Below are 17,443 nucleotides of genomic sequence, written 5' to 3' on the forward strand. Positions count from 1 at the left end.
TACAGCCTAGCCTTCAAAGACAATAAAAATACTGTCATGTATGTTTAAGTCTTTTCTTCTCTTTTTTTTTCCATCCTCTACTACATGGTGAAAAATCTTAATGCATTAATGGTAAAGTTTCATTTGTATCCAACACAGAATTCAAACAGATGTACTAGCAATATAAAATAATGCAAATGAATATGCAAATTGTTGCTGCTCGCAGACATCTGGAGAGTTGCCACCACAATATTCAGTCTGTTTCTGCTCAAAACTTATAGAGATCCCCTAAAAGAGAACAGAACAATTAGGAAGTATAGACAAAAACACACACAGTTACACATTTGTGAATTTGGGAGTCATTCACCTTGTATTTCAATGCGTAATGCTATTTTGGGAAATATTTGGCTCCAGTGGTTCAAAGTCTTTGGCTATAATTTGGAACCAATTGAATCAAAGGGTATAGCTATACAAGCACATTGTTTACTAGCTATCTAAGATATGGATTTAATACATATCACTTTTCTCTTGGTATCCATAAGAAATGCCCTACTTTCACTAAGAGGTACATTGCACCAATTTCATGTTTTTTTCACAAAATATAACCCCTTTCCTACATTTGATATCACACAGCTAATAACCTTTCCTATGATATTTCAAGTGCCTCTGACCATAACATTTGTATTAATTTTTCTACACATTGCATGCAACTTTAGGTACTGATTTTGCAATGTTACAGTAACAATCAAAATGCAAAGATCGTAAAAGACAGCAAATGACTTGCTGTCGCTCCTACGTAATAAAGTCCCTTTCACATGTTCATTTTTAATGAACAATGAGCAATACCTGGAAGGATAATAGGGATTTTTTTTTTGTCGTTTGTTTCCTTGTCTCCTTTTTAATCATTGACACGAGAACTTGAAAAGGCATATTTGCACTGGCAAATAATGACCCAAGACTGCTGAGAATGAGGACTGAAAAAGTGCACTGAGGAATTGTTTAGCTTTGTTAAAGGCTTTTCCCACAGCGGAACTTTGGAAAGCAAGAATTGGTACTACTAAGAAGGAGTAGTCATAGTTTCACTGAATAAATCCCAGAAATAGCAGCTATGTTCCTCACCCTTGCCACAAAACCAGCAAGCCTAGATCCTCTCTCAGTTCTACATTTTGGATGTGCCTCTTTACTCTTCATCTCTGCTTTCTGTCAGCACTAACCAGAGCCAGATCTCTTGTCCTTGGGGCAATAATACTCAACTTCGTAAGCAGACTCTTGTGGACTGTCTAATTACAAGGTCACTTCCTCTACAGACAACGTCAGTATGAGGAAAATGTCAAGATTCAAACTGTCATCACATGGAATGTATGAAGAATAAAATCTGTAGGGAGAAAGATTGTTCTGAATTCAAATATGATTCTCTTCATTCTCTGACAATTCACCTCTTGTATTTCCTAATTCAAACTGCAGCAGTGGGGTTTACTACATGTACAAATACTACCAATTTCAAATACTACAATTAAAGATATCACAGCATTTCTATTGGAAAGAATTAAAAAAAATCCCTAGTCAAATCCTAACTCCAAACACCAACCCGGACTCTGCTTTTTAGTCTATCCCATAGTGACTATATCACAAGGTGTACTCATGTCTAAGTTAGGATTTTTCCTTATGGTTGTCACAAGGCAGGGTGGGGGGGAAGAGGTGAGGGTAGCATCTGTTCGCTTATAAATTTTTGCTTGGAAAAAAGAGAGAGAGAAATACTTACAAAGAAACCAAGGAGAAAGAAAAAAAAACAAATGTCCCACCACATAAAATTTTATTAAATTTCTTCCTCCCTCTAATTTTCTTTTTTTTTAATGAGGATTTATTGGAAGCTCCCAAAGTGAATCAGCCTTCAAAAAATAAAGGATTCCTAAAAAACTGTCATCAACCTGTTGGGGTATTTTTACAGAATTATGAGCTTCAGCAAAAAATAATATAATAATGGCCAGTCTTCGCGAACGAAGATTTTGGGAAAGGTCTTTTACCTTTCCAGCCTGCGCAATGGATTTTTTAGGTGAGACACAGCCTGCGCTGAACTGAGCCCACCCTTTAATCCTAAGGTTCATCTGCTGGGGCCAAGCAAGCTTGGACAATGGCAGTGAGGTCCTCAGGACGTAGGTTTGTTTAGAGTGACCTTCTCATAGATGGATGACCTCACAGGGCTAACGGGCTCCATCTGCCCGGGGGACCGAGGAATCGAACCTGGGTCGCAGTGGTGAGAGTCCCACACCCTAACCACTAGGCCACCAGGGGTCCCAGCAAAAACAAACAAACAAACAAACAAACAAAAAAAACCCCAGGCTCCTTAAATGTAACCATGGCTCCTTAAATGTAATTAGGTTGCTCTGAAAAATCATTAGATTGCTCTGAAAACTATTGCCATATCTCCCTTTCTTGCACTCCTACTGTAAGACACTGTTTCTCTGGATCAGAACTAGCTGTGATTCACAGCTGAACAATGTGATAAACAACTGCTACAGCAACACCAGATGGAAGAGAGCTCTGTTTAAAGTCCAAATGTCTTACCTGAACTAATAAGCAGAGATTTGTTTCTGATTTATCATTTGAGCTGCTTGGATAATTAACAATGCAAATAGTTGGTTTTGGTTTGTGGTTTTTTTTCAACTAGGCCAATTAAGTGTGCAGTTATGGGGTACATTTATTGCTGCATGTAGGACAAATAATTTTTTTGTATGCAGACTCAGGCTCACAATCTATTTAATGGCCAGAAGAATCTGGATCTACATATTTGCTTCTAAGCAATCTCACTTTTGCAGGTAATTATTACAGCTATGGCAACACAATACAAGACAGTAATATATACCCTACAAATATGAGTGGCTGAAGCATGCAACATATTCAATCTCAATGATTTTGTCTCTAAATGGACATATCCTCTAATATTATGCATACTATACTCCTTCGTGTCTTACTAATCAAAAATAATGCTATGAATAATAATACTTAATTATGGCCTCAATAATGAGTTTTAATAAATGGAAAAATTAAGGAGATCTACTTGTTTCACTTACTGGAAAAGTGAGTTAGATTCAAGAGGTAATACTGATACTTAATTTTGAACTGAATACTAAATGAAAGAAACTAAAAACCCAATCACCTAAAAAAAAAAAGCCATTTCCCAACTTATATTTATAATTAAGAAAACATGATCCCGATATTTAATTTTCAGGGTCTGATGGAAGGAATATCATGTGGGAAATAATGGTAAAAGTCTGGCTTATGTTCATAGCATGAAGCAGCATTTGGGACTGAGGGATTATATCACACTATATCAAATCAGGTCAGCAAAATGAAGCCAGATGTCAGAAGATGAGGCAATGATTGAAGCTTTTGAAGAACAGTGTCATATAAAAGTGTCATAGAAGCTCAGCAAGCACATAAATATCATTGAGGATGGCAACATTTGCTACTTCAGAGGACATAGAAAAAAATATTATGAGCATATTTAGCTATGTATCAAAGCTAATTGCATGCTGTCCAGAGAACAGAATGATGTGAGGAAAGAAACAAAGGAAAGGGTTAAAACCAATGTAAAATTAAAGACTGCTTCTGAAAGAAGGTAAACAAATGATAACAAGAAAAAGAAGAAGTAGCAATGACAAAGGGGTTGATGTCACATACAGGAAAATTCAAAGGTAAATCATAAGATTAGACAACTGCGGAGTAAGAAAATACCAGCAGTTTTTTGAGTCAATGCATTCTGTAGACCATGACTGATGCTTTATTCAGCCTTGTCTTAAACTTCAGCAATGATAAACTTCATCATCTCTTGTGACTTTTGCTGGCCCACCTCTTCTCTTTCAGTTTCTCTTAAATACTTTTTTTCTTTAACTGTACAAATTATGTGAGAGTCTGGATAAAGAACGGCAGGTAAATAAGTTTTAAAAAGCACATAATTCAGTTGACCTTGGGCACCCCAACTCTCCCCCCCAAAAAACCCTGTGATTCTGTAACTCATCATCAGTGGCTGCTTAGCCATAGAAATGTCTATACCTTTTAAATCATCTTATGTTTTTCAAGACTTACTAGAGCCTACAATTATGCTTCTAAGAGCATCCCAAACTGACACAACCTTGGTAGGGATGAGACTAGCTTCCATAAAAATCCATTCAATTTGTATTTATTTTAATCAAAACAGTATTAATTATTTATCAAGCTGAATCTGTCAAGAAAGATTCTCTCTCAAGAGAGATTCTGCAACCTCGTGAAATCTAAAGGTTCAGTTCCCCATTTGATATGTTTGTTTAATTTTTGTAAAGTATATAAGACAGAAAAATGCCAAAGATCACACTTTAAGATGATTTTCTTTTTCAATCAGAACAGCTGTAGAATTAGCACGTTTCTTTTTTCCAAAATAAAGTAAAAAATCCTGTTCAGTTTTCTGAAAGAAAGTTTGTGGTAGCTACTTTGACCACAGGGAGAGGTTTTTCTTCATGAATAAAGACATGGAGTTTTTTCCTTCCTGTTTCCTTTTGGTTAGCTGTGGGAATTAAAACTTTTGATTGCTTGCTGCTTTGGCTGCTTTGGCTGCTTTAGTCTTTCATAGCCCCTGTGGGACCATCTGTTCCACGCAATATTCCTAATACCCCCCCACTTTTCCAAATCTTACACTTCTGATCTTAACTTTTTAGTGTTAGAACAGTGCCTTATCATATTTGACCACAATGGATGATCCGCACTATAGATGCATATACCAATTAGGCTACATATAATAATCTGCTTTTGTTTGATTGGTTTTTTTTTAATATGAGAGCTAGGGCACCTATTATTCTTTGTTTGTTCACTTATAAACCAAACTTATGAGGAGTAAAATTTAAGGATAGAGAATAGGCTTACACTGGTTCCACAATCACTGAAAAGCTTGGTAGAATTTCATTTACTGCAATAAATAATCTTTTCCTTTGGAGTAGACTGGTGCGGATCCATTAGGCAACTGGCAAGAAGTAAATTGTAGAGATTAATATTCCATGTCCCCAGTGTTGGCATCTAATCAAGCTGTAAGTTTCAATGATTTATGCTTAGCAAATGTGCATTTCTGTCCTCAAAGTCCCTTTGAAATATTGGACATTTCAGACAAAGGCCAAAATTATTTCTTAGGATGGAAAGAGTAAAGCAATCAAGCAGAGACATAAGCAGAATCATGGCTAGGCTTCGCGAACGAAGATTTGGGAAGGGCTCTACCCATTTTTCATGCAAGCGCGTTGGTGGCTAAAAAGGCCAATACGAGAAAGGCAAGTCCGGTTGCAAAAGACACAGCAGAAAGACTCCTTAGATGGTATATTCTGCAAGGTTCGATTCTTTCTGCGTTGTCTTTTCTCCTCAAGAGTGATCCTGCGTGCCTTCTCAAAAGCATCAGCAGCGTTATAAATGGTCTGTCTCCAGGCCTCCCGATTAGAGGCCAGAGTGGACCAGTTATGGTGATCAATATGCCCGAGGCTGAGTTGTTGCTTCAGGGAGTCCTTGTATCTTTTCTTTGGAGCTCCTCTCTTGCGGCAGCCAGTGGCAAGTTCACCATAGAGCAGGATCTTAGGGAGGCGGTGGTCCTTCATCCTAGAGATGTGCCCTGCCCAACGCAGTTGCGTTCTCAGGAGCATGGCCTCAATACTTGTGATTGCTGCCTGTTCGAGAACAGATGTATTGGTCACATAGTCTGACCAATGGATGTTAAGGATTGTACGGAGGCAGCGTTGATGGAAGCGTTCTAGGAGACGCAGGTGGTGGCGGTAGATGACCCATGATTCGGAACCATATAAAAGAGTAGACAGCACTATGGCTCTGTAAACACTGATCTTGGTGCTTTTCTTCAAGTGTTTATTACGCCAAACTCGTTTATGGAGTTTTCCAAAAGCACTGTATGCCTTCGCTAACCTATTGTCTATCTCCCCATCAATCTTACCATCTGAGGAGATGAGGCTGCCTAGGTAATTAAACTGTTGGACTGAATTGAGTTCTGACTGGCCGATGGTGATGTGGGGACGGTGGGGGACTTCCTGAGGTGCAGGCTGATGGAGAACTTCTGTCTTCTTTAAGCTGACTTCCAGCCCAAAGAGCTCAGCAGCCTCTGCAAAGCAGGATGTTAAACGCTGCAGAGCTGCTTCTGTGTGGGCAACAAGGGCGGCGTCATCAGCATAGAGCAGCTCCCGGACAAGATGGTTTAGGGTCTTAGTATGGGCCTTCAGTCGCCTTAGGTTGAATAGGCTTCCATCAGTACGATATCGTATGTAGATACCGTCCTGATCATCGAGGTCTGCCGAGGCCCTTTGAAGCATCATACTGAAAAAGACTGTGAATAGGGTAGGAGCGAGAACGCAGCCTTGTTTCACACCATTCTTTATTAGAAAGGGCTCAGAAAGTGTGTTGCCATATCTGACTTGGCCGTGCTGATCCTCATGAAGTGAGATGATCATTTTAAGGAACTTGGGGGGACAACCTAAACGTTCCAAAATCTGCCAAAGACCTTTTCTGCTCACAGTATCGAAAGCCTTGGTGAGGTCGACAAAGGTTACATAGAGACCTTTGTTCTGTTCCCTACACTTCTCTTGCAGTTGTCTGAGAACAAATATCATGTCTGTGGTGCTCCTGTTGGCTCTGAAGCCACACTGACTTTCAGGTAGAATTTCTTCTGCTATAGCGGGTATTAGTCTGTTCAGGAGTATTCTTGCCAAGATTTTGCCAGCAATGGAGAGCAGAGTAATACCACGGTAATTTGAACAGTCTGATTTAGTACCTTTCTTCTTATACAAGGTGATGATGACTGCATCACGAAGGTCTGAAGGTAGTTCGCCTAGTTCCCAACAGCGCACCACAAGCTCATGAAATTTAGCATGGAGTGCAAGGCCCCCATGTTTCCAGACTTCAGGTGGAATTCCATCAACCCCAGCTGCCTTGCCGATTTTCACCTGCTGTATGGCCTTGAGGGTTTCTCCTAGAGTGGGGGCAGTATCCAATTCGTATTTCACTGGTTGTTGTGTGATGGACTGAATTGCTGAGTCTTGTACTACACGGTTGGTACTGAAAAGAGTCTGAAAGTGTTCAGACCATCTATTCAGAATGGAGGTTTGATCTGTCAGAAGCGTTTGACCATCTGCACTGAGTAGTGGGCTTTGGACTTGGTATGTAGGCCCGTATGCTGTTTTCAGGGCCTCATAGAATCCTTTGTGATCCCCTGTATCTGCACATAGTTGAGTTTTTGCAGCTAGATCGGTCCACCATTTGTTCTGGATGTCACGGAGTTTCTGTTGGAGCTTGCTGCAAGCAAGACGAAAGGCTGTTTTTCTAGCGTGACAGGAAGGCAGTGCAAGATGTGCTTGGTGGGCGGTTCTCTTCTTCCTCAACAATTCCTGGATTTCTTGATTATTTTCATCAAACCAGTCCTTGTTCTTCTTGAGGGAGAACCCTAAGGATTCTTCAGAGGATTGCAGGATGCTACTTTTAATATGCTGCCAAATTGTTTCGGGAGAGGAAACTGCAGAATCTGTGGAATGGTTATCAAGCTTAGTTTGAAGGTTTGCCTGGAATCTTTCTCTTACTGTGGCTGATTGGAGATCGTTAACTTGGAGTCTTCTCCTTGGGATACTGCCCCTCTTGGGTTTGAATTTGAGATAAAGGTTGAGTTTACAGCGCACAAGCCGATGGTCTGTTTGACATTCTGCGCTGGGCATCACGCGGGTATGGAGGACATCGCGGACATCTCTCCGTCGCACCAAGACATAATCAATGAGGTGCCAATGCTTAGACCTGGGGTGCATCCAGGTTGTCTTCAGACTATTTTTCTGCTGAAAGATAGTATTGGTGATGGTGAACTGTTGCTCCGCACAGAATTCTAGCAGAAGTCGACCATTATCGTTGCAGTTTCCAACACCATGCTTGCCTAATACTCCTTTCCAGGCTTCAAAATTCTTACCTACTCTGGCGTTGAAATCACCAAGGATAATGATCTTATCATCTGCGGGCACCTTTTGGGTAAGACAGCGCAGGTCAGTGTAAAATTTATCTTTTTCAGCAGGGTCAGCTTGGAGAGTTGGGGCATATATACTGAAGATGACAACGTGTTGCTTGTTGTTTAGTGGAAGGCGTAGGGAGATAATGCGGTCAGAGTGACCTGTCGGCAGATTTTCGAGTTTAGGGACAATGGAGTTTTTGATCATGAAGCCGACACCTGAGAGATGTTTTTCGGTTCTGGGCTTACCTGACCAGAAGAGTGTGTAACCGGCACCATGTTCTCTGAGGCTGCCTTCCTCGTGAAGGCGAACTTCACTGAGAGCAGCAATGTCGATGTTGAGACGACCCAGTTCATGGGCAATTAGGGCAGAACGTCGCTCAGGACGTCCACTATTGGCAGAATCGAGCATGGTTCTGATGTTCCAACATGCTAGAGTTAATTTGAGTACACCTTTGGAGGCAGGTGCATGCCTTTGTCTTTTGCTCTTTGTGCGACCGCATTGGAAGAAGATGCCCGTCAGTCTGCGGTTAACCAACCGGGTGAAGGTGGAGATGAGCTTTGTTTAGGCCACCTTTTCTAGGCCCCTCTCCGAGTGGAGCAAGCAGTGCTGTCCTTGAAAAGGCTGCTTGGTCGTTCAGGGTGCTGCCCCAAGAGACTCTCATCTCCGTCAGTCTCAAATGACCAATATCCTGAACCGCCTGCATACAGGGTTGAGTCTGCGGCTCCCAGTGCATCTTTCACCTACCGTTTCGACCCTCGCCCGTCGCTACAGGACTTTTTGCATGTGGGTAAAGCCTTCAAGCCTGCGCAATGGATTTTTTAGGTGAGATGCAGTATGCGCGGAACTGAACCCACCCTTTAATCCTGAGGTTCATCTGCCAGGGCCGAGCAAGCTTGGACGGTGGCAGCGAGGTCCTCAGGACGTAGGTTTGATTAGAGTGACCTTCTCTGAGATGGATGGCCTTCCAGGGCTAAGCGAGCTCCATCTGCCCGGGTTTGGGATGAGAGTTGTCCTTCTCCTAGGATGACTGCCAGAAGGCTAATGAGCTCATCCTGCCCAGGGATGTAGTTTATCTGGTCCTATGGTTTTGACCTGTCTGGCATGGGCGACCCTACCGAAGGCATGAACCCTCGCCAGCATAGCTCGCAACCACACAGGGGTACATAGGCTACGTTCCTGTTAGAACGATTTGGGCAAGTCTTTTATTTCCAGTAACAACCCTTTGTCCTGCCCACTCTTTCAGGTTGTAACAGAGCAAAGCAAATATATCCAGAACATGCCAAACCTAGGCATTAGCCGCAGGAGAGCCAAAACGAAAGAAATAAATAGACAAACAAACAAACAAACAAACAAACAAACAAACTGACCAACCGTTCTGGCCCCCGTACCTGTCCAGGGCTGAGGTACCTTACAAGGCCCCAGCCTGGCCGGGACCCCCATCAATCAAAAGAACCCTCTGTCCACCCAGACCTTATCCTTCCCCCACTGTGTTACCACAAATTCCAGGTGCACTGCTCACATGTGATGTGATGTTTCATACGGGACAGCCCTGCTCTCCCACCCGCCAGTCGAAGGACCCCCATGGCCAGCTCAACACCCATCCCTCTGCTCCGTCCCCCTCCCCCTCTCCCTCCCTCCCCAAACCTGGAACGGCAAACCTCTGTGTGCTCCGAAGCTGTGCTCTCATCTTCCACGGGGGTGCAGTGCTCGCTGGCAAGGCTCCCCCTTTCTCTCCTTTCTCCTGCCGCGGCCTTGCCTGGGGTCCAAAACCGCGCGCGCGGAGCGCGCGCGGCGCGAAGCCCCCGGGCCGGCGCGGCGTCCTGCACAGCGCCTGCAGCAGCCCCCGAGCCTAGCGGGGTCCCGATAAGCAGAATAGCGAGCAAGAAAATAAGAAGTAAAGCATATTGACTTTGGTTCCTTCTGGACTGAAATAGGTATGGTCTGAAAGCAGCCAATGTTATAACAGGGGAGGTATCCTAAAGATTTCATTCTGTTGCAGTATGCCAGAATAAACACAGTGTGTAGATCAGTCTTTCCTTCAAGTGTTAGGTTTTTTTAAAAATACAGCCACGTGCATTCACTAATACAGACAGAATTCAAAGGCTATCTTAAAGATAATTCAAGAGACTGTCAGAAGCACCATTTAAGAAGAATGTGTAGGGTGGCATAGTTAAGATCTTAAGTGGGAAACTAGAAGTTTAATAAAGATGGTGTCTCTTGGAGTAGGTGTCCTGATTGGGATAGATTTGCAGTTGCTCTTGAGCAATTTAAACCCTCCTGAATGAGAGAGCAGTGCTGCCTTCAGCACTTTTCAGAAAAGACAGATTACAACTTAATTGTTTGAGATATACATATACCAATTGCATGCTTAAGTGCTCAAAGCTATTTATATGCAGCTATCTAAATAATACTTTGTGTGTATCCAGGTGATCCTGGTGGAAGCCTTCCATATACAATGCCCAGAAAGTTTTGCATAGTGTGAGATAGATGACCTATTTTTCAGATACACAAATCCACTCCTGATCACTAACATCTGCATTGGAGTACGCACTTAGGCTGCTACAATTTGACAGCAATCTTGAGATTAGCAGTAGCATTAGTGAATTCCTCAAAGCAGACAGAGAAGGTAAAATGTTTTGGTCTACATAAGTACAAGCAAGTTAACAAACACTGACAAATTCTCCCTTCCTCTTCACGTATTTTGACAACACAAAACTGATGGCATATTTGAAGTAATATACTCGCCTTCAAATTCTACTCAATACAACATCAACAGCAACATCACAGGAAAGTAACTTTCGGAGATGTTGTTTCCCAGCATTCATGGCAAAATTGCAGCTAACCTCAGCAGCGGCATAGTTACACCAACACTTAGTCTTTATGAAGGAAAAAAAAATAATTCAAAAAGTCAGGCAGGCACTGCAGCAGAATCCAGGGTCTTGTATTAGCTATTTAGTCTTTTTGTACAACTAATAAGAATATTTTGAACACTGGGCAAGGAGTCAGCTGCAGTTGTTACATTAAGCACAAAGTTTCCCTCAGCTAGTTATTGGGAACCAAAATAAAACAGGGAACAACTCAAATCCCACCTTTCTCCAAGCTGCTTTCTTCTGAGACCACAGTAGGGTGAAAACACTGTCACCATTTTCCATTGAAACCCCCAAACTGTCCCATCTTTTCCAAACTTCAAAACAGAGCATGACTCTAATCTAGCATGTAACTCTTTTTGTGAAAGTAGAAGTATTTCTTTCAGGTAATTGTTAAGGTAACTTCTCTGTCAACTATCCAGGAGCAACTCTAGCCATCGCACTCATACCACCTGAGCTGGGACTGAGGCTGCTTTGCAGCTTCACAGCCCACGCTCACACAGTCAGACCACGTTTCCTTATCAGCTTGACCCCAGGTTTCCCATAGAAGTCTCAGTCATCCAAATCGTTCAAATAATTTAATCTTGGTGCAATAACTAAATAACAAAATAATAGCTTGATCTGGTGCCTCTGAGGAGGGACCCTGAACAAAGGACACCTTGGGCCTCTATAGCCTCACGGTCTAAGAGTGCCAAAGTCTGGGGATCATTGGCTCCTGCTGTGTCTCTGGGTGTCTGGTCCCCTGGCTGGGCCACAGGTCCCAGCACCCTGTGTTGTGCAAAGGGTGGGCAGTTCAGCTCTCACCACCAAGGGCTCAACCTGCAGCTCTCACTGCAGCTGCACATCGAGCTGCCTGCACTGAATGTATTCCTCAACATAATTTTCTTAGCATATTTCACTCTCAACATTTGAATCAGCTGACAGCAGCATTAATTGACTTTCATTAGACCATATATCTATACATTTTTACCTAAGAAAATAAATAATTAAACTTCCTTTTTTTTTTTCTCCCTCCCCAGTCAGACTACATGTGTAATTAAAGCAAAACAAATACACAAGGTTTAAGTCCCTGTTTAGCACCAGTTTTTCATGCCACGATTTGGATTTTGGATCAAACACAGTAAGGACTTGAATAAGGAAGTCTTTGACCAAAAAGCAGGCTACTATCTACCTTTCCAATACCCCTTCTTCAAAATAAAAACATATCTAGATATTATATTTTAACAAAACAATGTATTCTAGCAAAGCTGTATTTCCTTGAAAATGTGCATTGAAGACTGATTGATTGATAGATACACCCCAAATATTAAAAAACTATTTTTTTTCTTCTTCATAAAGATAGCAAATATGCTGATAATCTATTGTCTGCTAACCATCACTTCTTTCAGTCTTTCTGTCAAGACAAAGTTGACATTATTTTCATCTATTTTTTTCTATAGTGCACTTACAGGTAGAATATCTATTGTGAGCCTGACTTCCTTTCACTGACTGATACTGAATCCATAACTAACTGGTTCAGTGCATATTTCAGTTTTATCTGTCTACTATTGGTTCATTATAAACATACAAAAGCTATGAAAGTAAAATAGCTACCCTTTGAAACTGATTTAATTTCAAGAAACATCATTAACTTCTCGAAGTTAAATTAATATAAAAAGGTGCATCATCTTATGAATAAGGATATTAATAATCATTTAAGGTTCCTGAAACAGCAAGGCCCTAAAAGGAGACTATGCAGGACAGTCACTCAAATATAATAATATTTATTGTATCATAGGTATCACTTCATCCTCTTATAGCATCCTATGCATGTTTTTTTCTCAGGATGCCATTTGGTTTTGAGGATCAGAGAACTTAGAATTTAAATGCTAGGTCAAACAGTATAGTCCTTCCACTGCCAGGAAGGATTATGCCATGCATTATCCCTGTGCCCTGAGACATATATTTGCAAGGACAGCACTTCTTAGCTGAAGAAAAAAAAATTTTAAGACCAAGACTAATGTCCCTTTGGAGAACTTGAGAAACAGAAACTACACATGGTTTCATACACTGTCACACCATATGCATTCTTCAAACATTACTTTTAGCTATCAGAAAAGGAACATAAATATCTGGATTTTTATTTCCTAGATTATCCAAGGACACAATAGAAAACAGGAAGCATAGTGAATATGAAACATTTTTCTGACATTTCCTGATTTCTATTTGCAAAGAATAGGGTTTCCTAATGAAATATGACCAGAAGTTGCTAGCAGGACCAGGGCAGTGATCCTCCTCCTGTACTCAGCACTGGTGAGGGTGCATCTCAAATCTTATGTTCAGTTTTGAGCCCATCACCATAAGAAGGACATTGAGGAGCATGTCCAGAGAAGGGCAAAGGCACTGGTGAAGGGTCTGAAGCACAAGTCATATTGGGAGTGGCTGAGGGAGCTGGCGTTGTTTGTCCTGGAGAAAAGGAGCCTGAGGGGGAACCTTCTCATTCTCTACAACTACCTGAAAGGAGGTTGTAGTGAGGTTGGGGCCAGTCTTTTCTACTGGGTAGCAAGTGACAAGATGAGTGGAAATGACCTCAAGTTGAGCCAGGAGAGGTTTAGACTGTATATTAGGAAAATTTTCTTCACCGAAAGGGTGTTTAGGCATTAGAACAGGCTGCCCAGGGCAGTGGTTGAGTCACCATCCCTAGAGGTATTTAAAGGATGTGTAGAAGTTGGAACTTGGGAACATACTATAGCACTGGACTTGGCAGTGCTGGGTAATGGTTGAACTCAATGATCTTAGAGGTCTTTTCCAACCCAATAGATTCTATGATTCTTTGATGCAGTGCCTAAGAACAGATGCTGAAATGCTATTATCATTACTATTATTTACTTGACCGTCAAAAGGCAGAGTTTGCTCCTTTTACTGGCATTGGCAGAATATAGGGATTTCAAACAAAATGGTTTAAAATTATGTTTGAAGTAAATAAATTTTGTATGCTGCTGCTGTTTAAAATGGTTCTCTCATAGCCAGATTGTACCATCTTGCCACAGAGAGAGCTGAAATATTTCACCTTATGGACTGAAAATTTCAAACACCCAAACAAAGCTTTTTAAATTTAAGAATGCATTCTGCACATATTATGTTTGACCATATATATATATATTTACGCATGTAAATTTCTCCCTCGTGAATAGAAACTGATGAAATACATTTCAATTCTCTTCTTTAAAACACCAAAAGAAAATTAAATATTCTAAATTTTTAATTTCTGACTTCTTAATTTTTCTAAATAAAATTGAAATACACGCTCTTTTCTGACTGGTAGTTTTGTGATTTTTGAGCTGCAGTCAACATACACTTTGGATGTCTTTTTAGGGTTAAAAAATACTCATAAATGCTCACTGATTTTCAGAAATGCCAAGAATGTGTTCAGACTCTGTAAACACAATTATCTTGGAATCTGTGCACCACAAAAGATAATGCTTCTATAATTTCTGGGTTAAACTTGAGTTCTTTACGTGTACAGGCCAGAAAACAACTGTTTTAGAGTAATTTCAGTCAATAGCAGGTAACAATGTGTGTCTACCAATACCTGAGGATAGCCCTGAAAAATTTTAGGTGAATGGCAGCTAAAATACCCTGTGCACCTGAAGAAATGGGTCTCCTTTTTGTTTTTTTAATTTTTCTCATGAAACTGATAGAATGAAAATCTGCCCATCACTCTAAAAGATAAAAGCTATGAAATGCCATTCACTATTTGGGAGATATTTCATCTTCATGGAAAAACATCCATTGGACAAGTCTGGTCATCTGTCACAATAAATGCATTCAAGTATTCTACAATGATAGCAGATAAGTTAGAAAGTCTTTATTTTACAGGAAATTATGAGTATGATAACTAATGTCACTAAGAGTAACAAGCTGAATAAAACAATAAAAACTAACAGAGAATTAAGACTTAATTGCTAAAGTAATCAAGGCCACCTTTTATCATGCAGTGTACTCCTATATTGCCTTTTGAGTGATATCATGCCAATGTTTCACCCATGGTTCTACTGCCAAGTTTGAATTAGCTACTGTTCTCAGCAAAGCTGGCAGAGAGAATTCTAAACTTAATTTACCACTTTAAGTAAGTGAGCAAATTCAACATATTGTCCAACTCATTAGCGAAGCTTTAATCCCATAACTGTCATGCATGTGCAATTAAATTTGGCATGAAATAAACAAAGTATCACGGTGTGTCAGATTTAAATTCACTTCTTTAATACTGGATGTTAAAAAAATGCAAGTAAACATTCAAAACCAAAATAACAGTTTTAATGAACTGCATCAAGACCTTTATAAAGAAAAAAAAAAGGAAAACCCATTAACAATTAGTTTTTAATTGTATCTCTCCATGTCATCTTAATTAGTAGCAGATTATCTTTTTTTGTTTGGCCTATTAGTTTCTCAGCATGATTGGTTTTGGTTTATACTATTGCAAGATAACTCAGTATTACCTCCTACAGATAGGTTATAACCTAGTTATTTATTTAGGGTACATTGCTCCAGCCACTGGCAATCTCAAGAAAACTAATCATCATAGTAGAGTTGTTTTACATTAAAGTACACATTGAAGGTATGCAGTGATTTTTTCTGATATTTTACTGAATATCAAAATCATATTACATATTATGAGCTAACTGAAGAGTTCAATTTAATAACATCAGAGTAATAATAATTATTAAGTTCTACTAAAGATGAATTACATAATTATCATTAAACCTGTTTTTTATTTGTTCACATGCTACATACAGTAGAATGGTCAGGTTGCCTTTAAAAAATTTATCTATGGAAGCTGTATATAGCTCATGACAGCACCAAAGAAGTTCAAAAATATAAAAAAAAAATAAAAAACAAAAACAAAACAAAACCCATGACCAAACTGTAAATGTTCATCCAGGGAACATAACTACAACAGAAAGGGATGTTGGGAACATGGTCTATAGTATACAGTATTGGATAAGCATAGCAATTCTGTTCAGCCTCAGAAGGGCAAAGGCTGCTTTTGCATGCATTCTAGCGTGCCAGTACAGGAAACAAAGAGTGTAGCTTTGGAAGGGATGAAGTTTACCTCTGGCTCTACCCCTTGCAGAAGTCATTCCAAGCAGCTTGTAGGATATTTCTCACATAAAATGCTGAGTTGTATCAAAAGTAAGTGGCATGAGTAGAGGAACCTTTAGGTCTCCCCTTGACAATAGCATTTGAGCAGCAAGAAATAATGCAGGAAGGAACATGTTATAGGGCTTTCCCATCCAGCAAATGCTACAGGGAGAGTGCTGAAAGATGCACTCACTAGGAAGTGTAAATAAACCATGGTTGCCATGGGCCTGATAAAGAGCTACTGGACTTGGTTAGCAGAAGCAAACCTGTATTTTGATGATGCTGACACAGATAAGTACTTTGCTACTTCCATCCTCCTTTGCCCTCCTTCTAAAACTCAGGCCAAAGAAGGAATAGGAAATTCCTAGAATTCAATCTATACTCCATCAAAACAAAATGATAATTCTTTGATGCAGTGGAGCTGAAGCTAGTATTTTACCTTAGCAAATGAAAAATGTAATGATTCCTTTCTTCTACATTATTCCTCTCTGCAGGAGCAAAATAATCTCCAAGGAGAACATCCTTGATCACTGCTATAACTGTTTACCATATACTAATAGTTAGGTGGAATTCAGCTCACTGTAAACAATATTCTAAGATTAGAGGTTAGATGTCACTTATTAAAAACAGTATTTAAACTCTTTATACATTGAACCTGGAGCAGGGTCAGCATTCTTATGCACAGGAAGAAAAGCAACCACATACACTCTAGTGATAACCTAAATATATATGTAAATGATGATATCACGAATGAGAGTCCAGTTAGAGCAAAATGTTCTTATAGACAGACTTAACTGGTTACACTGAAAAGTTTAGTAAAAGATAAGCAAAAGACTTCAGTATTACCCAAAGAATTACTGTAAGCAACCAAAACCTGTGTAAATTATCTTCATGAATGACACTGAAGAGTAATCTCGGCATTCATCAGAAAAGGGCATGGATATGAAATCTCGCCTTCTGGTAGAGGAGGAAAAATATATGCTAGATGTTCTTTACAGTTCACAACCACGTGCTACTCCAAACTCCATTGCTATGTAATAAATAAGAGTTCACAATTGGAACTCTCACCTCTTACAACCAGTAACAACGATTTAGCTCTAAGTGTGCTTTTCATAACAGACCTTTATACAGATTTCTGAGTAACATGATTCTCTTGTTATAAATGTGGAAACTAACACACAAATGAGGTGACTTGCCCAGGGTCACACAGCTTTGACAACAGAGACAGGGACACAGATAGCATTCATTTCTTCAGTGCTCCTCACACAACAGGAATATCAGACTGTTTAAGATTAGGTTTGGCTATGACAAACCCATACTGACATGCCAAAAATAAAGAGTTTTATCGCTTAGCCCATATATCTATGTACTTAGATCCAGCAAATTTAACTCTAATGACAGAATTATGTTGTTTTCACACACTTGACACCTTATCCAGAGTGTAGCAGAAATGCCATTTTTTTTCTGTAGCAC

The sequence above is a fragment of the Neopelma chrysocephalum genome, unplaced genomic scaffold (genome assembly GCF_003984885.1).
Source record: "Neopelma chrysocephalum unplaced genomic scaffold, ASM398488v2 Primary Assembly neopelma1_42b, whole genome shotgun sequence".
NCBI classification, from domain to species: Eukaryota; Metazoa; Chordata; class Aves; order Passeriformes; family Pipridae; genus Neopelma; species Neopelma chrysocephalum.